Raw genomic sequence first — 23809 nt, forward strand, 5'->3', positions numbered from 1 at the left:
CCTATAGTAAATCAAAAAGTTATGCTTTTGAAAATAAAGCATTCTTGTACACAACCGTATCCAATAAGACACTCAAGGGCTCCAAATTTATACAGGATGGTTTGTCCCGGCACAGAATATTCCCATCCAACACTCCATTTTTAATTTTTTTTTTAATTTTTAAAATTCGTTGTCACTGTCTACTCCTTAATGTGTCTGCCTCAAGTTGTCCCTCCCCACTCAGCTTCAAGACTTCTAAGTCGTTCTCTATTGTAACAAATCAGCTTGCCTATCAGTAAATTTACTTCATTACAACTTGAAGTTAATATATTCTGTCTGGTGACCTAAAGAGTCTGCCAACCAAACTAGTAGATATGGTCTGTGAAAATATTTTTTCTTAGTACCACGCAGGACTTACATTATAGGTCCGTTTTCTGAATAAGATTTACACCATTGTTTCTCAAAACATAGTGCTTTGCGGAATTGTATTGAATACATTTGGAAGGATTGTTAAAAATACAGAATCCTCAGACATACTTCAATATTCTGATTAGGGGAATAATATATAACAGTAATACTATAGTTGCAACTGCCAACTAAGAAGCCACAGACAACTCAGAGTTTGATAATTTTACGGATTTAGTATTTAAGGTGCCAACTTACATTCCCCTCCCCACCCCTCACATATTTCATGTTTCTTTCTCTTGACTGCAAATCTTAGGGGGAACCTTCCTTGCATGAATGATAGCATGTCAGTAGTGGAGTTTTGATCAGAGAGATTAAAGGAAAGATTAAAAAAAAGATGAGGACGTATAAATTGCAATAGGTAAATTTCTTGCTGTATCACTTTATGGGGCACTTTTATTTTCAAAAATGTTTATTTTATTTGTAGATTTACATTCAGTTTTCATTCAATGTTTATGTATTGATTTCTTTGTCACGCCCTATGTCATACTTTTCTTTATAATTTTCCCTCAGTTTTTCCTGATATTAATATATTATGTGTGAGTGTATATATGTATGTGTATATATATTTATATATGCCTGTGCACACACACCACACATAAACACATCACACACAAACACACACCATAGCCTTTGAAGTCCAGACTATACATAGGCTTTAAGCCAAAGATTTTATACATCTTTATAATTCTGTTCAAACCACACAAAAATTCTCATTTCAGATGGGAATTCAAGGTGGAAACTGAGATAAGTAAAATAAAGTTACCCAATGCCACACAGCTAGAATTTATCAGAACAAAAATTTTAACTCAGGATTATCTTTGTCCAAAGCCATGCTATTAACTTTTAAGTCCTCAGAGAAACATAAGACTTCTAGAATTTTTCCTCCACATATTATGCACAACTCCTAAATAACAATTTATATTGCCCGTGGCTTCCTTTACCAAAATACAAACCGACGTGTGTTGGCAAAGGTCTACGATGCTATCTGGTTTCTCACAGCTACGTTCCTGTGTATTGGAAGGAATAGAAACTAAATTGTTGAAAGACTAAGCTAGTTGCCAAGATATTTTTATATGTAAAAATAAGATGCAGCAGTAAATAAATAAACGTTTATATTTAAAATAAACTCCAATCATTAATCTTATACTTTCTTGCCACTTCTCACAAAAAGTCCTGGACGTGTACAAATGAGGGTGATGATCTTTTTCATAGAGAAGCAATTCCCTTTGAAGTTGGTGTGCGGGCAACACAGGTTAAGTGGGTGAAGCAAGAAAGAAACTGAGAGGGAGAGTCATACGTTTTGACAGTCAAATTGAATAGTGGACATTAACGTAAATTGAGTTCTAACATGAGTGAATTGAGACAAATTCAAATACACATATGCACGCACACATTCAGGAAGAGAGAGACAGACGGAGAGATGTCTATTTATATAAAAGTAAATTCAAAGATGATATAACATTACATGTTTCATGTACGTCAGTGCCTTCACACGCCCAAATTTTGTTCTCTTTGCCTTTGCATAAAAAAAAGTCTTTTTCCATTTGCCTGATTAATTCCTGCCCATTCTTCAACAAACATGTCAACAGCTCAGTGCTCAGATTTTTCAAGAAGAGTTTCAAAATCCCCAAGTTCCCCCCTGTAAGAAATTGGAGCATGGGAGATTTTTGCACACATCCGGTGACTACTGCTTTAGACAGATGACTGATACAGACCATCGATGTATCAGATATTGTCCACTACATCCTGACCAGAATTAGAAGGAATTAAAATTATCTGAGACTTTCATCTGTTTGACTCTGTAAGTTCCCAGAGGATAGGAAATTTCTGTTTTTACTAAGAATAGTGCATAAAAATGGGTACCACTATTTGTTCAAAATACACTCATATAAGGAGGCTAACCTGTTTGTAGACTTCAATTTTAAAATGTTTCCTATATACATATATATATATATATATCTCTTGAGCTATGGTGGTTGATTACACAGCATAACAGAAAAAACACGTGTCCATCGGGCTGTACAATTTTAAACTATTTCCAAACTAGTTCCAATCAAAATGGAAACTTGACTTAATGATCCTGGAGACAAATCAGTCCTTCCATTTATTAGTGCTGCCCCTTATTCAGTTTTGTTCTGTTTTCTTCTTTAGAACAGCAATGTTCACATTTTTGTTTATCCACATAAAATCCCTCAAAGGTAAAGAAGTAATTTTTCCTTTTGATATTTTGTGAAACTAGATCACACATCCAAGGCAGCAGTTGGCCAATGGAAGGAAAGAGAGCTGTGCGGCATTGCATCACTGGGCAAGTTGCCGACCAGCTCTGCATATTGGTACCCATACATGTTGTTTGCTCTTTTTTGGTCGGACGAAACACAGCCCAAAAGAAAACTCAAATATCTTCCCCTTTTTGCCTTGTTTTGTTTTGTTAATGGTGAAGTGTCTCTCTTTTGAATCATTATGAGACTAGACAATAATTTTCTGGAAAATCAAGTCTCCTAAGATAGTGGAGAATTTAAACTTGAGATTGTTGTCTTCTAGAGGTAGGTGCCACCTCCATTTTTCTGTATGTGGGTGTTTTTGTGTGTGTATGTTATTATTTTTTTATTGTTAATTCCTCGGACCTCAACGGTAAGGACCTTTATTAGATGTGCATGCTGTGTGCCTCCAAACTAGAGTTACATTCTCCGTTAGCAGGGCAATCATTACTTTCCGTCATGGATAATTCTCAACTCTTCCTTCTAGTTAAATATAGTACCTAAAGATTCAATGTCTGTCTATTGCAAATAAAGGACAGAAGTGTATTCTTAGAAACAGGGTGACTGCTGTCTGGACATTCTAGAAGAAAGCAAAGAATGCCACACCTGAGGGCTTTTTCCTGCACTATTTGCCTTGGAGCCGAGAAATTCAAAGAATCCATGGATCGTGAAATTTTTTGGCATAAATGTGTATTTGAGATCATCTAAATTCAGTTTTTCCCTAATAATTCTGGGTCCAATAGCCCTCTCACCACTGAAGGACATTCTATTTATAAATATCTTATGAATTTAACAATATTATTATTGCATTGTACAGAAATAACTGGACAAATTTTTTAAACTCTTTTTTTCTCTGTAAAATGAGAATGAAATAGTGCATACCTCATGATGCTGTTAAGTGGATTAATTGTAAAGCATTTGAAATAGTGCCTGTCACAGAGTTGTAGAAATAAATAAACAGCATTTAAGCCAAATACATTACTAATATTTTTTCTAGACAGTTCCCTTAAATAAAATTCTTAATATTCTTCATGCAAAGGAAAATATATGCTGTTTCATTTTAAGTATGGCTTTGAGTTATTTATTATCCTAAAAGTATGTATTGTCAGGAAATACATTTCTCTATAAAGTGGTATTATGCTATACAGTTTTAAACTCATGCTAAGCTAGAGATTAAACTTTAATCCAACTGGTAACAACTGCTTTCAGTTTTTTGATTTATGTTTTACACTTTTTGAGTTCTTTTTATAAATCATAAATATTTTCTGATTAATATTTACAAATGTTTGCTTAGAAATAACATATTATAGGTTTGAAAATTGTATCTTCACTAAAAAATAGATATAATTATCTCTATATACTCATGATCTAGCACAGGGTTTTGTAGTACCAGGGCTATCCTGAGACGGTAAATTGCTTTAATCAAATAAATGAGTCTGTTGTACCTTTAGACTATCTTGAGGCAAGTCTGCGTAATTTTCGACTTTATGCTCATGTTTAATTTCTTGCATTTGTATGACTAATATTCTCCACCTCTAAGTACTGAGCTCTAGCAGATTTTAAAGCAAAATGTAAAATAGGAAAAAAACAACTCATAGAATTTTACAATATGACCCCAAGTGGTAAACTGTGGTACCAGTTAGATGACACTAATTAGGCACATTTAGTGGATGGAATAAAACCTAATCTCAAGATGTGGACTAAACATGTGGATGAATGAGTGGCTGATGCCCCAGTTTCCTTGCCTGCATCCACGAATATCTGAGCCACAGCGCATGTGTCTCATCACAGATACGTAGTGCAAGGCTCCTTTCCCATCAACAGCTTTCTTCTGAGCGCCTACCACTGTGCGTGGCAGTGATCTCTGGGCAGGGCCCCAGAGCAAGCACTGCCTAGTGTTCCAGTCCTCCTGTGGTCACCGGACCATCCCATAATCCTGCAGAAGCCCAGAGGCCCTTAGGTAACAGGGGCCAATGCAACTGGCTTGTAATGTAATTTGAGTTTGGCACACAGTGATTTCAAATATAACCATGCGCCTGGGTTTAGCAGTTGGTTTTAAGCAGGTTGTGCTGCTCTTTTTGGTCAGTGAGCTCCATCTCCCTGGCCTTTTTCAACCTGATTACTCAGCACCAGGAATAAGAGCTCAGAAAAGTGGGGGAAGGAAGCTGGACTTGAGAGATCATTTGATTAATCAAAAGAAGTGGATTTAAGTGATTTTCTGAATGACTAGAAACTAGAGAAGAGAGGAAGTGACCATTCTCCACATGCAACTAGATTTGATTGTGTGTCCCTCAAATCCGTACACTGAAGTCCTAACCCCATGTGACTGGGTTTGAAAGAGCCTTGAGAGAGATAACTGAAGGTAAATGAAGTCAGAAGGGTGGGGTCCCAATCTAATGAGATTTGTGCCCTTGTAAGAAAAGGAAGGAACACCAGAGAATCCCCTCTCTCCACTCAAGCACAGAGGAAAGGTCATGTGAGGACCCTGCAGAAAGGTGGCCATCTGCAAACCAAGAGGATGTCTCCAGGAAAACAAACCCAGATGGCACCTTGATATTGAACTTCCAGCCCCCAGGACACTGAGAAATAAATTTCTTTTGCTTAAGCCACCAACTCCATGGTTTTCTGTTATGACAGCCTGAGTTGACTAATACAGTTCCCAAGAAGGGAGACTGAGAAAACTGATGTCAGCCCAGGAGAGATGAAAGTCCGGCTTGTCTTCTCCTGCAAGTGTGCAGAGGGAGGCATGGATTTTGCCCTAACCCTAGCCCTGACTCTGGCAGAAGATTTGACCTGCTAATTCATGTTGTGTATAGTTTCAGCAAGAGATTGTAAAAGCTTTCCAGGATATTAACCAACCTAAAACAGACTTCCCAGCCTGCTAATCCTGGGTGTTCAGTTAGAGAATAGTCTAGTGATTTGTTTGCTCTCGAAGGTTGCCCGAACCCTTATCCAATTAGGATTAAATTTGCAAACTCAGCCCCTTCCAAGGGCACCTGCAAATTTATACACTTTTTTCCCCCCAGTCAACCCATTTCTGTGACTGGAAAACGAATTCACTTTCTGGCAGAAAGAGCGAGATCGGGGTTCAGCTCAGCGCCTATGCCATCTTTATGTTTTGAGTTGCTATGAACTGCGTTTTAGACGGAGTCTTTCAAGTTATCCAGAAATAATTAGGCTTTCATCAGCAAGTGCAAATAATATAAAATTGGGGGAAAAAAACAATGGGCCAGGGTTTTCCAGGGAAGTTTTGAGCAGGACAGGTAAACTGCCTTCCAATATGAAGAAAGCATGGGGCCATGTAGAAATCCAGGCAAGGAAAAGGATGGAAGGCACAGAGAAAACTAATTATTGAAGATGGTTATATGAAGACGATTTAACTTAGAGTAATATGATTTGTGCAGAGAGATAATCAGTCTAGTCATTACCTTGGTCTCCGTGTCGGAGATATGGCAAACGTTCATCAAGATACAGAAAAGGGTTTGACAAGGCATATCAGAATGTAAACTTCAGACCTACATGGTCTTACAGCTTCCATCTGATCCATTAGAAACTTATGGGGGCTATAGTCCCGTCTGTCACTTGTATCTCCCAGTATGGAAAGATGTGTTTTCTCCAACTGTTATGAATGCAGAGACAATTATTCTTTGAGACGTTTTAGTTATCCCGTCTCACACTTTCAATAAATTCAGACAAGTTATGGTTAGAACATGACAGAGAATTCTCTTGAGAGCAGGCAAAAAAAAAAAAACTACAAAAAGAATGTATTTATTTATTCTATTTTCAGTGTGTTCAAAAGTAGTAACAGGAGACTAGATTTTGTAGTTGTTAAGATACTGGTCAGTGGAAGCAATAAGATAGTCAATAGGAGTTAGTCAAGAGGCTGAGTTTCTGATGAAGATTCAAGTATTGATCTCAATCCACAGAGGTAGGTGTTTTGGAATCAGTAAGTGTGACTGCCTGAGGGAGTGGGGTTTGGAGAAGTACAGTGGAAACTCTGAAAACGCCATGACTTAGCCACAAGGAAACCAAATCCAAATAACCAGAGAATCGTCCCCGGAGAAGGTTTCCAGTTTCTGTGTCACCAAACGGTAATGTCAGTGGCTGAGCTACCAGAAAAAAAAAAAAAGATGGATGAGAGACCATGAAAGCAAGAAAGATCAGCTTTTCTTGTATTAAGTTAGTAGTAATAATTAAGAGAAATCTTGGGAAGATCGTCTAAACAGCTAATAAGATGGTAATACCAAACTAACAAATTACAGACTCAAACTCCATAGTGAAAGCAACTGAAATAACGGGTGGCTATATCCTAAGAACTGCAATCAAAATAAAGCAAATATTATGAGTTCCTTTCACACCTTTAATCATGAAATGTTCATGAATTAATCTGCACTCATTTTTATCCAAGAGACCCACTGTCTTTTGTGCCCTCTACGCAGCACACAAGCTCAGAATCGTGGTCCGAGGTGAACATCTATTTTTGTTTAAATGAACCATCCTCAGCCATCAAATGTAAATAAAATATGTACTGTACCCATTCCTTGTTGTTTAAGTATGACAAGTCCTTTACGCTCACTCTAGAAAAATAATTATAGCCAATCACTCCCTGAAGTTTCTAGGGGTATTATAAGCCTCACTTCTCGATCTATTACTGGTATTTTGCATAAACTAAATAAACGACTTCCAATAAGACAGATACTTGGGAGCTCTGATACCCAGTGCTTTAATGACCCTTCACATGTGCTGACTTCATAGGAGGCTGTATATCATAATCTCACCCATAGTTCAAAGCCCCACTCTGATCCAGAGCCCTTTAGGAAGTATTTTGTTGCTTTTAAGGCCTGCAAACTTCTTTGTTATTTTTTCCCAAAATCTCACTGCCATACAATAAATTTCACATAGTCAAAAATTTGCTTTCTTACTCCAGAATGACCATGTCAGGAGTTCAGCAAATATTTTCCCCAGTGAAACACCCATTTAATTGGTAAAAATTAGAATACAAAATTAAAAGTATCTGAAAGTTTTCCTACTAGAATATAGAAAATGAAGAAATGTTTATTTAAGAAAACCTACCAAAAATTTGTAAGAACAACAAGAGTGTGTGTGTGTGTGTGTGTGTGTGTGTGTGTGTGTGTGTGTGATTTATGCCATGATCTGTTCCTGGCTCCTCCTCCATAGCCAACTCAGTGTGAAAGAAACTCTATCCTGGGCATCTGTGGCCAAGACAATGAGCACCTTCTTCTCCCAGTGTTAGAAAGGCAGACAGTTAGATGTGAGCAGAGAGAGGGAGGCAAGGGCCACATGACAGGAAACCCTACATCTTGTGAACAATGGGGTCCTTGAGCAGGCAGAGAAAAGCAGGAACCTCCGGGCTGATAAGAAATCACACAGTTTAGGGTGACAAGTGTCCTGGAGGCCAACAAAGAAAAGTGAGAAAAGGCAGGAATCTCTGGTGTCTGAATGTGTCCTTTTGCTCATTATGCACTTATTTCAATAAAATTAGCCTTGCAGATCAGAATTACCCATCATGCACCGACACCATGACACTTTCCATCCAGACTAATAAGGACAAAAATCCCTCCTCCCTATCAGAAGGTGGAGCTGGGATGATAATCAGGGAAGACGACCCCAAACCCCTCCCTCCTCAATGAATATTCTGCCCATTCATTTTTACTCTCTATATAATCAACTTGCCAAAGAAACTCAGCATAGCTGCTCACCTGAGTCTGCCTGCTCCCCTTTTGAGAGCGTATTATCACTTAAGAAATCTTCACTTTACCTTATTGACTTCCAGATATCATCTCTGAATTACTTCTATGACGAGACAAGAACCTACTCTCCAGTGACCTGATCTCCCAGTCTAAAGCTATGGTTTTACTCCAGGAGGCTGGTGTAGGCAGTCAGAATCTCTCATCCTTCTCCCCAGCAATATGTCACAGAAGTTCTGTTCCAGGTAGGTGCAGCCAAGAGGATCTGAGACTCCTCGCCCACCAAACCCCCATTCATAAAGCAGAAGCCACACCCCAGGCACAGCAGGTTGAGAATACAGGAAATTCATTTACTTTGTCCCAGTTTGCTTGTATGTTAGCAGTCCCATGATGAAAGGATCTAATCTAGGAAGCCGAGGCTACTGTCACCAGGCAACACTCGACCCATGAAGTCACATGTCCATTGGGTGAAGCAGGATGTCATCCCCAGCCCCAAGCCCAGGGCAACGACATAGATAGTCTATCCAGGAGTAAGGCAGAGCATAAGAATAGAGGTTTCTGAAACTTTCCCTTTATTTGGAATAGAGCTTGCAAAGTTTATGCCTAAGGAACATCTTGGTGATAAGCAAGTCAGAGGGGGCTGGTAGCTGAGGGAGAGAATTGGCAACAAGCAAAACAGTCAACTGGCTCAACGTTTTGCAAAGAGAACTAGGGAAAGAGACAGCTAAGAAGTCCCCTCCTGAGACTGAAGCAAGTCTCAGAGATAGGCAACAACTTGCTCCTGCAAAATTGTTACTCTAATTGGGTTGGACTGTGGAGCAATCCCCCAGGTGTTGTTAAAAACAATAGAGCAATCAGCTAGCAATTAGGGGAGGGGAATAGCTGGAAGTGATACCCAAAGAGGCAGCCCAGCTAGAGGCTTAGGTTAACTGGGAGTTGGGAATGAGACAATGAGTGAGCTTAAGGCTGCGGTCATCCCTGACGGTCAGAGGACGGAGCCCTGCCCAAGCAGTGCCTTCGGCGGGACGACATCAGAAGGTACACACTGGGAGGGGAACAGATTTCTTTCTCTGAACTGCTCCAGCCAAGTTACTAAATCAGGAGGCACAACAGTCCCTTGGGGATGGGGATAGGAGCTGGAATATGGTACCCAGAGTGGTTACAATCCATTATCTAAAATGCCCAATTCTCAACAAAAAGTAAAGAGACACGCAAAGAATAGGAAGATGTGACTCATACACCAGAAAAATAAAAGTGCATTCAATAGAAACTTCGTCTGAGGGTGTCAAAGGTAGGGCTTAGTAAAGATGTCAAAGCAGCTTTTATAACTATATTCAAAGAATTACAGGAAGCCATATTTGAGGAATTAAATGAAGGTGATGACAATGTCTCATAAAAAGGAGACCAGCAACAAAGACAGAAATCACAAAAGGAACCAAATGGAAAATCTGGGGTTGGAAAGTACAATAACCAACATGGAAGACTCATTAGGGGGGCTCAGTAGTAGATCTGAGCTGGAAGACGACAGAGCATGAATTTCAAGATAAATAGAGAATATGTAGACTAAAGCACAGAAAGAAAGACAGATGAAGAAAAATGAACAGAGCCCCAGAGAAATGTGGACCCCACCAAGGACACCCACATATGCATAGTGGGGGTCCAGAAAGAGAAGGAGAGAGACAGAGGTGTCAAAAACATACTTGAAGATATAATGGCTGAAAACTTCTGAAATGTTATAAAAATAATTAATCTGCACATCCAGGAAGCTCTGTGAACTCCAAAAAGATTTCCACCTAGACACATGGTATAGTTAAGATATTGAAGTAAAACAGAAAATCTTGAAAGCAGCACATGACTAAAACCACTCATCATGTACATAGGAACCCCAATAAGACTAACAGCTCATGTCTCCTCATAACTCTATCCTTCTCTCCCACATGAAAACAGGAGTTCTGTGCCTAGGAGTTATGGTATGACAGGACATACAGAGCTTATAGACTGATTAGCTTTGCATTAGTGGATGTGTGTATGTGTGGCAGGGGGAGGATCCTAGAATTGCCAGAAAACAGGATGCATCTGATTTGGGATTCCAGAACCCATAGCACCTATTTCAACTCAGGTAGGGTGGATTTGTTACCTTCTCAGATATGGTCCAATATCAAGCTAGAGCTCTTGAGTCAAACTTTGTTGAAATCTCTCGTATAGTAAGGGACTATCTTCTCATTAAACTTCACATACATGAATTTATATATTTTTTATTATTGTTGTTGTTTCAATAACTCTTAGGCACAGAACTCCTGTTCCCTCACTCTAAAATGTAAGTGGATGGGCAAGGTGCAACATACATTTGAAGGAAATCATTAAAGAGTTAATGCTAAGATAAAAGATTGCAAAACTTGTACCAGAGGGGAAAGATCAAACTGAGGGTGTATAAGGGTTTAAAATACATGATCTGCAAAGGATGCTTCGGGAGGTGAAACTGTTCTCTGTGATACTGTAATTGTGGACATCTGACATAATGCGTTTGCCAATACCCTTTGAACCGCATTGCACAGAGTGAAATCTTTGTCAAAACGTTAGCTGAAGATGTGATTAAAAACAAGAGACTGCAGTGAGCACACACAACAAGGCATAGTCTTTGCAAAACTAGGGGAAAAAAAGAAAGAAAATGCTTTTCAGGATAAAAATGTGATGATTTCAATAAAGCAGATAATGTAGCTAATGCTGTTGAGGTATCTGTGATATGATGAATTAAGGAAAAATAATAAAAGAGAAATAAAGTAAAAAAAAAAAACTCAGAGAGAAACTAACAAAGAAGCAAAAGAAAGGCACAAGAAATTTGTTCCTTAAATAAGGTAAACCAAACAGTATCATATGTTGAGTATTTGACGGAGTGAAGGAACAGTTCAAAATACTTGAAATTGTCTCCACCAATCGTCACAGGGGTTGTGACAATAAAAATGGAAATCAATCCTAAGAGTCTACCTGACTTTATCATAAACATAATTTATATAAATCTAACAATAAATCTCACATAGTGATTTTCATGCTACAAACAGAATATAGAAAAAAGTGCAGAAAATTTAGTGGGACCTAATTAAACTTAAAAACTTTTGCACAGCAAAGGAAACCGTAAAGAAAACAGAAAGACAACTTATGGACTAGGAGTAAATATTTGAAAATTATGTGACTGACAAGGGACTAATTTACAAAATACGCAAACAGCTCATACAACTCAATAAGAAAAAAAATCAAACAGCCCAGTCAAAAAATGGGGAGACCTCAATAAACATTTCTCCAAAGATATACTGATGGCCAAAAGGCACATGAAAAGTTGTTTAAAATTGCTAACAATTAGAGAAATGCAAATCAAAACCACAGTGAGGTATCACCTCACACAGGTCAAAACGGCCATCATTAAAAAGTCTGCAAATAATAAATGCTGAAGAGGGTGTGGAGAAAAGGGAACTGTTGGTGGGAATGTAAACTGGTACAGCCACTATGGAGGACAGTATGGAGGTTCCTTAAAAAGCTAAAAATAGAGTTTCCATATGATCCAGCAATCCCATTCCTGGGCATATATCTGAAGAAAAGTCTAATTTGAAAAAGAAACCTGCACCCCAATGTTCATAGCAGCACTATTTAAAATAGCCAAGATGTGGAAGCAACCTAAATGTCCATCAATGGATGAGTGAATAAAGAAAGCTGTGGTATATTTATACAGTGGAATACTACTCAGCCATAAAAAAGAATACAATAATGCCATTTGCAAGGGGCATCTTATTCAATCAGAATCCTTAACAAAAAGGACTGAGTGAAATAGTAAAGAGCATTCATTTGTTGCCTGCTCTTGTTTTGCTGGCCTTGTGGTCTTAGTAGCTCTATACCAAATGCCTGCTATGTGTAGGACTCCATGGAACTCACTCAAAAGGGAAAAAAAAAAAACGAAGCATCTCTTGTGAACCAATTTTCAACCATGAACTAACAAAATGGGAATATTTAGAAGCAGCAGTAACCACCATATGAGTAAAGGAAAAAGCCAATTATCTTGCAGTGAGAGTTTGCTTCTGTTGTAAACAGACCTTAAAAATGTAAATTAGAAGATGTTGAACATGGGACTTTGTAGGTTTATTCCAATTGGTGAAAATGATAATTTTACCTTTTTCCCCTTATGACACTCAGGAAAAAAAAAATTGCTTCCACTTTAAGAATTATTGTATTATACATACATGCAACATGAAAAATGTTAATTCTTCAGGGAGATCTTTTTCCCTTAGGCCTTCAATTTGATTTTGCAATGGATGAAGTGAATGGTAGTATTTCATTATTGAAACCCCCCTAGGAAGGTATTTTGACTTGCCTAGTAAATTGTAAATGGCATGTTGATTTTTTTTATGACTCCAATAAAGGATGGTATTGACTCCTTGTGAAAACTGGGAATGTGGAGAAGTAAACTACAGAATGTCTGTCCTTAATCTTCTCTCTTCTCAGTGTCAAGAAGTCAGGAAGAAGGGATATATTCACACTATGGTTGTAGCTAAAGCTACTCACTCTAACATAACTGCTGACGTTTCAAAATGCATACACACCACACAGCTAGATAATAAGACAACATCTTAGTAGATGAGTTCATTGTTCTCTTTTTTCTTAATTTTTTTTAGATTCTACATACGAGTGATATCATATGGTATTTTTCTTTCTCTTTCTGGCTTGCATCACTTAGAATGACAATCTCCAGGTCTGCTAACTCGCAGACATGGTAAACAATCTTATGGTTACCCGAGGAAGGAGGATGGGAAGGGAAAAATTGGGGAATCCGAGATTTGCAAGTTTTTTTTTTGGTGTTATTTGTTTTTTAATTAGGTTTATTTATTTATTTATTTATTTGTTTGTTTATTTTAAATGGAGGTACTGGGGATTGAACCCAGGACCTCATGCATGCTAAGCATGCGCTCTACCACTGAGCTATACCCTCCCCCAAGACTTGCAAATGTTAAACACTACATATAAAAAGAGATCAAAAAAACAAGTTTCTTCTGTAGAGCACAGGGAACTATAGTCAATATCTTGTAATAACCCTTTAATGAAAAAGAATATGAAAATGAATATATGTATGTATTTGCATGACTGGGACATTGTGCTGTACACCAGAAATTGACACATTGGAAAAGACTGTACTTCAATAAAAATAGACAAAATTTTAGTCATTCCTAGTGAACTTTAAAAACTGTCTACACAAACTTTACTATAGTTAATCATTCCTATAATCCATAAATTATATTGTGTAAAGAGATTTAGTTTATCATTGAATGATTGGATAAATCAAAAGACTTGCTCAAGACCACTCAATCCTTACGGAGTAGTCAAATACTGACTTTGGAACCTGCCTGCTGTCCCCAAGCCAGAGCTTCTTCATGAGGGAAGTCAGGATACATCCCTGCAAGTTTAGCCTTCCTGCAAACGTCATTCATTGGAAAGCCACGTTTTCACACTGCTGAGTTAGAGTGCTGAAGTTGTTTTTCTTGCTGTAGTGAGTTTACAAGTATGCATACTGGCAGTGTTTCTGCCATTTGTATTTTAAAGGATTATTCACTCTCACCCTGACTCTGAAGGAGTGTGATATTTCAAGCCCCGGGGCTTGCTCCAGACACCTCTTCCTGCCCCCAAATCTCCAGCTGGACTTCAAGTCAATGCCTCCCACCCCACTACTTACAGATTCAGTCCAATTCCAGTTCCTTCTGTGGTACTTGGCTGAGACAGGGAGTTGCCAACAATCTCAACTCTTCCTTCCCGATAGGTAAGACTTAACACTTATTTTACATTTCAGATTCCATCTCAAAGTCAGGCACATCAGCACTGTGATAGCTCAGCATCTCACACATGCTCAGGGCTGCACCTCTTTTTCTCTCAGATCAGTGGTTCTCAGAGCGTGGTACCCAGACCAGCAGCATCAGCTTCCTGGTGTCTTATTAACCCAGATCTGAAGAAGTCACTGCTCTGAAACAGCAGTTGGAGACGTCACCATGCTGAGCTTCCACTTCACGTAATTACAAAGAAGTGGAAAGGTTATCAAGATGATGATGATTATGTCTCAGAGAAACCCACACATGGGACTAGTGGGCTGACAGTGACCTGGAGATGCTCTCCAGCCATTTGAAATTGATTTGCCAATGCTAAGTAGTCAACAGAGGGATGAAATCTATCTGGCACTGAACTTTATTTAAAAAGGAAATTACACAAAAGCATCAAAATATATTAAACTTTTCTGTTTATGTTATTAAAAAAAAAATCCAATCTTCAGGAATTTTCACAAGCTCTGGTCGGGGTTGTTGGCAAATTAGTGTTTATGGAACCAAACTGAAACTCTCATCCCATTGAGTTTGAGGGTAGTATTTCCAGGGAAGAATTTCCAATTTATCCTTCTCTTTTCCCTTAGTAAATAGCAAAGGCTTGAGAAGTCACTGAATTTGGAATATATGTGTTTATCCATTTAGTGTCTGTTATCCATTTGGAATTATACCAGAGGGCATATCCATGTCACAATATAAAATTTCTAGCTAGATGAGAAAGGAAAAAAAAAAACACAAAATACCCCTCATTTAATCACTGCAATAAATGGAAAAGAAAGAAAATTCAGGCCTGGAAAATGTCAAAATGTTTAGTGATCTCCTAGCTGTCCTCTTGCTTAACCACACAGCTTTGGAAAGAAGATATACATTTTTAAAACAAAAGATATGTTTGTATAAAAGTTTACAAAATACAAGAAGGGATGTCAGTCTACTTCAGAAATGCGCTAATGTGTACAACAAAGTCCTTGATGGCCGTAGAAAAAGATTTGTTAAACATAGAAAAAGGCCTCTTAAAAAATGATTCTGAAAAGTTTTCACAGGATGCTCTCTGTTAGGTGGCGTCACAACGAGGAAATGAAAGGGGGAAAAAAATTGCTTTCCATTCTCACTTACAATTTATTTGAAGAAAATGCTAATTGGTCACCTTTCTTTCAAGTGATGCAAAAAAAAAAAAAAAAAAAAAGATGACGCTCATTAGGTGAGAAGATTTACAGAAAGGCCAGAAAGAGTGGTTTAAAGAACCTATGATGAGAAAATAGGACAGGACACCGCACGTGTGGATGAGAAATTAAAACACACCATTTGTTTCATGAATTTAACAGTCTGGCCAAGGCAAAGGTTTCCAGGCCATTGGTTGGGCAAATGTTATCATTTTATGCCTTTCCTTCTTTACACTTGTCTGAGGATTCAGATCAAGAAAACAAGTATTTTCAATTAAACAAGTATATAACCACGTGAAGGCAAAAAGAAATAAAATGAGAATTAACAGTTCTGGAACAACAATTTCTTGAAAAGCGGATAAACATATGGTAAAATATATAACAGATACATTTAAAAAAGAACCTTAAACCCCAAGGGGTAGCTGAACAATAACGAGTAATGGGTTATACTCTTTGGAAAAGGCAACAATGGTCAGTGCCACTTATTGCTGAAAATAGGGTGGGGTTGTGGCAAAAAGAAGGGGAATCAGCTAAAAGCTTCCTTCATGACAGTCAGATTTATCCAGATGGAAGGTCCATCATTGGGGCAGGTATGCAGACATGTAAGTCCACGTAAGGCTGAGGGCAGGAGAAAGAAACTCACATCTTTGTAATGCACGCTGAAACCTGCAATGCTCTCCTTCACGAAGATCCAAAATTCTGACAACCGTCCTCCACTTCTGGCAGGAAGCTGTAAACAGTTCCTCTGATGATTCTGATCAGCCCAAATCTAGATGCTAACTGTAAACTTGTACCAGTTTATCTCATGTTTGATTATGAATAACTTGATGTCTACATAGTGAATGCTTCCTCTAAGGTGAAGCAACTAGAGAAACAAAGGAAATAAATTCAATTCCCACCATCTCAGAGGAAGGAGACCTTAATAAAAACCCACCACTAATATTTTCAATTAGATAAGAAAAGACATGACAACTGTGAAAAATGAATGGCTTAATAAGAAAATTAAATGCCCAGAGAACAGAAAAATGGTTTTAGAAATTAAAAATATGGTAGGATAAATTAAAAACACATTGGGAGAACTGGAAGATAAAGTTGAAGTTCTGTGAATAGAAAGGTAATTTTTTTAAATGGGAGATAGGAGAGATAAGATGAGTTAAATACACACACACACACACAAATAAACACATGTTCAAAGAAGTTATCTAAATATCCAGGAGTTCCAGAAAGAAAGAAAGGAAGAAAGGAAGAAAGGAAGAAAGAAAGAAAGAAAGAAAGAAAGAAAGAAAGAAAGAAAGAAAGAAAGAAAGAAAGAAAGAAAGAAAGAAAGAAAGAAAGAAAGAAAGAAAGAAAGAGAGAAAGAAAGAGAGAAAGAGAGAGAGAAAGAGAGAAAGAGAGAAAGAGAGAAAGAAAAGAAAGAAAGAGAGAAAGAGAGAGAGAAAGAGAGAAAGAGAGAAAAGAAAGAAAGAAAAAGCAAAGTTATTATCAACAAAATAATTCAAGATTATTCAGAATTGAAAGATGTTTCTGTGCTAAAAATAATGTACAAATTATGTTTAGATCCATAACCATAATAGATCCATAAGAGTGGATATAATTCTGAAAGTTCATAATATTAGGTGCAAACGAACTAGGCTCTTATTCCCCTATGGAAATGTTAAATATACAACTACAGACTGATGAAAATAACTTTATAGGAGCTCTGGAAACCAAAGATAAACAGCAAGCAAGTGAATGCTCAACCTAGAAAACGTCTCAGTCAGATGGTGGTGAATCTGGGGGCAGGTTTACTGGCCCTGGCCACACACTGCCTACACTGTGGCCTGGCACAGTCAGAGGAAAGGGACACAATTCTCAACTCCCTACCTTAAGACAGGGCCGACTGAGTGCAGCTTGTCTGCAACATTCTGGACTTTCTGTGGGCTGCCCTAAAGACATGTTCTGTCTTGCCTAACTTGGAGCTCAGCTGGGGAATGGAGGCAGGGTTTTGATCTCAGTCTGGAACCCTCAGAAGGTAGTGGTGGGTACTGCAATGTTTGGAAACTGCAAGGAGGCCTACAAAACAGATCTAAGGACCTGAAGGGAGCATGAGTGAGAATCCCTGGGAAATTAAGACATTTAAAAGCAATTGAGGAAACACACACACACACACACACACAGAGGACACATGCTCAGATAAGACTGAGAAGACCTTAAATCTTCATCTTGGGGTGATCTCCAGGCTCAATGGCTCACTAATCCTTGAAGGTATTCCCAACCAGTCTGTAAAACCCAGAGGAGGAAGCGGTTTTTTTCAAATGCCCAATTTTTAACAAAAGAACATGAAGTATGCAAAGCAACAGGGAAGCACAGCCCACTCAAAGGACAAAACAAATCTCCAGAGACTGACCCTGAAAAAACCCGGGCATCAGACTTATTAGACATAGACCGTAAGACAATTATCTTTCAAAGTAAAGACAAACATGAACAAATAACTAAAGGAAATCAGGAAAACCATAAATGAACAAAATGAGGCTGTCAAGAAAGGGATAGAAATTGACTTAAAAAATGCAAGTTCTGGAGCTGAAATATACAACTGAATTGAAAATATATAGCAGACTTTAACAAGCAGAAGAAAGAATAAGTAAATTTGAAGACTAGCATTTGGAATTGTTGACTCCAAGGATCTAAAAAACAAAAAATAAACAGCCTAAAGGGCATAAAGAAAATTCTCAAGTAGGTATATACATTATGAGAGTCCTAGAAGTAGGAGAGAAAAAAGGTAAAAGATTATTTGAAGAAGTAATGGTCCAAAGTTCCCAAATTTAAAGAAATACATGGATGTAAAAATCCAAGGAGCTCAACCAATTCCAAATAGGATAAACCCAAAGAGACCCACACTAAGATATGTTAAAATCAAATTATTGAAAGCCAAAGGAAAAGGAGACTCTTGAAAGTAGCAAGAAATAAGTAACTTGTTGGCTCTCCAATAAGGCTATGAGTGGATTTCTAGCAGAAATTTTGCAGGACAGAAAGCAGTGGGTTGATGGATGTATTTAAAGTGCTGAAATGTTTAAAAATGTGGACTGAGAATTATATATCAGGAAATTAAAGAAGGCATAAATAAATGGAGAGGCATTCTGTGTCCGTTAACTGGAAGACTTAAAGATTAAGATGCCGTTATTACCCAGAGGGATTTAGAGATTGAGTGAAATCCTTATGAAAACTCATTTTTTCCCAGAAATAGAAACATCTAGGAAGAGAGGAGGGAAGGCAAAAAAAGAAAAAGAAAAAGAAAAAAAAGAAAGGAATTCGAAAAATCCATTGTAAACTTTATACGCAAATCTCCAGATACTTAACCAAAACAATTTAGAAAAAGGACAAATTTGATGTCTTATTCTTCCTGATTTCAAATTTTATGAAAAAGTTATGGCAATCTTGCGTGAAGACAGAGAAATAGATGAGTGAAGTAGAATAGAAAGCCCAGAATTAAACCCTCCCGTATAAACCCAACGGTTTTTTGACAAGTGTGCTCAGGCCATCCAATGAGAAAAGAACAGTCGTTCCAAAAAAGTGATGCTGGTCAACTGGATATTCACAAAAGAAAGAAAAGAAGGAAAGAAGGAAGAGAAAGAAAGATGAACGAAAGAAGCTAGGCTCTTATTTTTAACAATTTAAAAAATTAATTCAAAATGGATCACAATTGAAATATAAGAGCTAAAACTATATAAAAAAAACTTAGAAAAAAACATCAGGGGAAATCTTCATTATATTGAATTTATAAGTGGTTTCTTAGATGACACCAAAGGAGAGGCAACAAAAGGAAAATGGACAAGTTAGACTTCCCCCCAAATCAAAACTTCTGTGCATACAGGAGGCTGTCAACACAGTGAAATGGCAATTCAAGAATTGGGAGAAAATCTTTGCAAATTGTACGCCTGATAAGGAATTGATACGTAGAATTATAAGGAACTCCCACAACGCATCAAGAAAAAAAGCAAACAGCCCAATTAAAAAACAGGCAAAGGCCTTCAATAGATATTTCTCCAAAGATGTACAAATAGACAACAAGCACATGAAAAGATGTTCAATGTAAAAGATGCATAATGAAAAAGAATATTAAATATATATGTATAAAGGGTTGCTATGCTGAACACCAGAAACTAACTTCACCTTGTAAATCATCTGGGGAACTGAGAGACGGATGGCCTTGGATCTCAATTATTAAACGTTCATCTGCTTACTTTTTTTTTTTAAACCCTCTTTTCATAGTGTATCTAGGCATGTCACTTAGCTGGAATATGTAAACTGATTTGCATTTAAACTTCTTTTTCTCATAGTGTTAAATTACCAAACGTGCCCAGATTCCATCCTCTTCATACTGTTTGCCTGAAATTTAATTTTACGTGTAAAATGCTTGACCCAAAGAAAGTGCACGCAAATGGTTGTGTAACTGCATCTCACATTTAAAGATGAGAGCTTGAAATGGACGGCGGTTTCGGTGAGGTCCAAGCTGGGGAACTGTTCCCAAGCACAGACAAGGCGGGGGCGTCCTCCACGTCTGCCCTGGTTGGGGTGGTTTTCTCTTAGGCTGGTCGTATTTTTGTTCTGGATTCTGACTTCTCCACGACCTCATGTGAATCTTCTCTGCCTCTAAGTTACGCGATTTCAGACTCTTTCACGAAATTCAGCCCATAAACATGTCATCTCTTTTGCTTTTATAATGAATTTATGAAATGTATAAAAGCAAAGTTAAGGTCTTGTAAGACATTTTTCTTCTAGCTTACAAGTTACTGAGCGCAGATGTCTCAATAAACCTAGAACTGACTAATTATCACGGTCATGCTGACCTCACCTCTCCTTGTGATAATGTTTGTTTGTGAGTCCTTGTTGCTAAGGGCAGAATAAAAAGCGCAATCTCAGTTACAAGGGGGAAAAAATTTTTCCTTTTAAAATCACGCACCGCAGAACTTGTATTTAGCTATGCACAGCAGGAAACTCAGTAAAAATTATTTAATGCACATTAATTCAAATCAGAGCAGCCTACCTCCGTGAGAAAGTTCTGCATAAAAGGAACAGTTCTTCTAATTAAATCTAAAAACTCTACAGCTGAGAAACTATAAATTTTTATCTATGCTAGCAGTAGCTGTAAAAGTGATTCTAAATTAAAATATTAACTTATCCCCCCCACTACACACAATAAAAGACTTAAAACTTTCATAAAATGAATCAGATTGTTTTGGCCTTTCCAAGTGGATGCTCTGACTTTGGCAGATTTTTTTCCTACCTCAGAATAAAATGTTGACTATTTGCCATAATGCCTTATTGCTTACTTTTTTTTTTTTTCCGCAACAGTTTTCGTTGCATTAGTCAACTATAAAGGAACTCACCATTTGGGTTTTTTTTAACTTTCTTTCTTTCTTTCTTTCTTTCTTTCTTTCTTTCTTTCTTTCTTTCTTTCTTTCTTTCTTTCTTTCTTCCTTTCTTCCTTTCTTCCTTTCTTCCTTTCTTCCTTTCTTCCTTTCTTTCTTCCTTTTTCTTTCTTTCTTTCTTTCTTTCTTTCTTTCTTTCTTTCTTTCTTTCTTTCTTTCTCTTTCTTTCTTTCTCTCTTTCTCTCTTTCTCTCTTTCTCTCTTTCTCTCTTTCTCTCTCTCTCTCTTTCTTTCTCTCTCTCTTTCTTTCTCTCTCTCTTTCTTTCTCTCTCTCTCTCTCTCCCCCTCCCTCCCTCCCTCCCTTCCTTCCTCTTCCTCTTCCTCTCCTCCCCGCCCCCTCCCTTCTTCTTTTAATCAGTCATTCCTGATCTGCCCATTGCAACAATGCTTGTTCCTGGGTGAATTGTGAAAACGCCTCTCTCCAGGACAGGAAAATCTGTTCTCAGATCTAAAGTACGGACTTCATACATGTTCAAATATGCCCATCCAAAACCCTCGGCTGCTAAATCCCTGCTAAAAAGGGACAAATGCCCCTCAGAAGGACTGATTTCCAGAAAGTCATCAAGGAGAATGGTGAATTTCTAGTTTCGAACTCTTGACGATGAACAGATAATTAAACATTACCGTTGCTGAACGGGTTCTGTTCTTACGAGCTTTAACTTGCGTGACACATTTTGCCATCTTTGTAAGCAACTTCTTCCTCTGGCTACGAATCAAGGAGAGCGTCTGAGATCTTCACAGGCTTAGCGTGACTTGGAGAAACGATCACACCTGTGTAACTTTTAGCACCATGACCCTCGCTGATGCTGGAGCTTCCATTGTCTGTACAGCAAACTGGAAATTCCACCAGTGGTGTCCTAAGATGCTGTGTGTTGGGCGGGGTGCACGGTAGGTGTGTGGGCACCCATGTCCTACTGACTCCTGGAAACGAACTCCCAAGAGCGCACACTCTCACTTGAATTGATCAGTTTATGAAGATTTGGGCATAGAATTCCATAGATTACTTCCGAATTCCCTTTAGTTTGACAACAGAGGCATGGCGGTTTTTCTAGATGTTTCCTAGAGCCTCTTCGCTCTTGCCCTTTACTTTGACACAAGGGTGAGGAGGCAAACCATGGATGTGGAACTTTGCTTTTCTGACTAATAATAACAATATTAGCAATTTCATCTCAACAACCATGTATGATACTGAAGGAGCAGGGAGCGAACTAATTGTCCTGATGCTAAAACCGTCTGCTGGTTCTTTCTGACTAAGAAATTCTGCAGTTTGCTTTCCCTCCTTCTCTGCTCATGTGCTAAGTAACCCCCAGCCTTCTCCCTGACATTCTTTACAATAGTTTTTACCCAGAGGCTGTGCTCCAGGAAGAACATAATGGGCCGATTATCTCAGAAGAGTGGAAAGACCCTCCACATCCACCCCCGCCCCCCTGCAACCCCGTGAAGCCGGAAAGATTCATGCAGGTTAAGAGGAATGCCACACCCTGGCAAGCGCCTGGATGCTTATCACCTTTTCTAACCCATCTGGTTCTTTTCTAGAAAACCTCAAGACCCCAACCCTGAGATGGAATCACGGTTTCTAAGTCACAAGCCTGCTCCGACTCCCCTTTGCCTGGCAGAGCAATAAAGATGCTCTTTTTCTCCCAAAACTCTGCCTCTGAGTCTCAGTCCATTTTGGTTTTCATTACAGAGGCCAGTTTTGTGGCAACAACACACTTTCATCAATTTCTGGTCCTGAGGAAACTTAGCTCTAGTTTGGTGTCCCTGATTTAACCTCACCTCTGAGCAGGCATTGCTCCTCTGTTTCCTTCTCTAGAGTCACAGAAAACACGTAATTCACTCTATCACGTGTATTTTTTTTTCTTTTACAAATGTTCATCCGTCAATGACGTTTTCATAATGTGAAATTTCCCATTCGAAGGTGCAGTTTTCATGTTTATCTGCTGTTAAATCTGTGGTCCCGCTTACCATCCATGGGTATGTTTACTGAATCACATATCTTCCACTAAAATGTTGCTAAATTATTGATGAGTTTCACAACTGATCGCACTTTGGAATCAAGACTATTCAGTACTTCTGTTTCTGCCTGATAGGTCCTACTCCGTCCTGGTGAGGGCAGGAATGATAGTGAATTAATAGGGTCACATGTTTTGAAATTGTTCCCAAGGCAAGTTGCGTGCCAACCTCACTGTGAGGCGAAACAAACTGAACTGTTGGAGTCTGGAGGAGAGAAAGGTTTACTGCAGGGATGAGCAAGGAGGACGGGGTGGCTCATGCCCAAGAAAACCCCGAACTCCCCAAAGAGTGTCAGCAAAGCTCATTTAAAGGCAGGTGAGGGAGGGGTCGCAGGATACATGATCACCTCCTTAGCGATTCTCCGTGAGGGAACAGGGCGTCAACGCTATCAACCCCCAGGTGCCAGAAGGCCTGGGGCCATATGCTCTCCATCATCAAGTAGTTAATTTCTTCCCTTTGGCAGTGGTTTTTGGCATCTGAAAAACTCAGGAAATACACATGAAATACAATGATCTGGGTGCTTCAGAGAGGAGCTTCAGCAGAGGATACAGGGAGGGGTCTGACCCCGGAAGGCCCCACAGTGTCCTGCTCAGTTACAAAATCAGAGTAGCTTTGTTAGAACCCAGGTTCCCTGTCCTTTGATGCTTTCCTTATATGTAAATGGTGAGTACTGGTTAACTAACTCAGAGCATTGTTTTGAGCATTGAAAGATGTCACATGCAGGCACGATGTCCCCTTCCCTTTCCTCAGCAGAAAAATTAATCTGTCCTTTTAAGGCCCAGAACATGTTTTGTGTGTGTGTGTGTGTGTGTGTATTTTATTGGCCTGTAATTTTCTTTTTATTTTATTTTATTTTATTTTATTTTATTTTATTTTATTTTATTTTATTTTATTGAGTTATAGTCATCTTACAATGTTGTGTCAATTTCTAGCATAGAGCACAGCTTTTCAGTTATACATGGACATA

At 38.4% G+C, this 23809-nt stretch overlaps 1 non-coding gene across 1 annotated transcript; it reads right to left on the reverse strand.

Annotated features, from left to right (window-relative positions):
• Nucleotides 1-13316: 13316 nt before the first annotated feature.
• TRNAA-AGC (transfer RNA alanine (anticodon AGC)) lies at nucleotides 13317-13389 on the reverse strand. The gene has a single exon. It is a non-coding gene; the product is annotated as a tRNA-Ala (tRNA).
• Between the last annotated feature and the right edge of the window lie 10420 nt (nucleotides 13390-23809).

The sequence above is a fragment of the Camelus dromedarius genome, chromosome 4, assembly GCF_036321535.1.
Source record: "Camelus dromedarius isolate mCamDro1 chromosome 4, mCamDro1.pat, whole genome shotgun sequence".
Lineage (NCBI taxonomy): Eukaryota > Metazoa > Chordata > Mammalia > Artiodactyla > Camelidae > Camelus > Camelus dromedarius.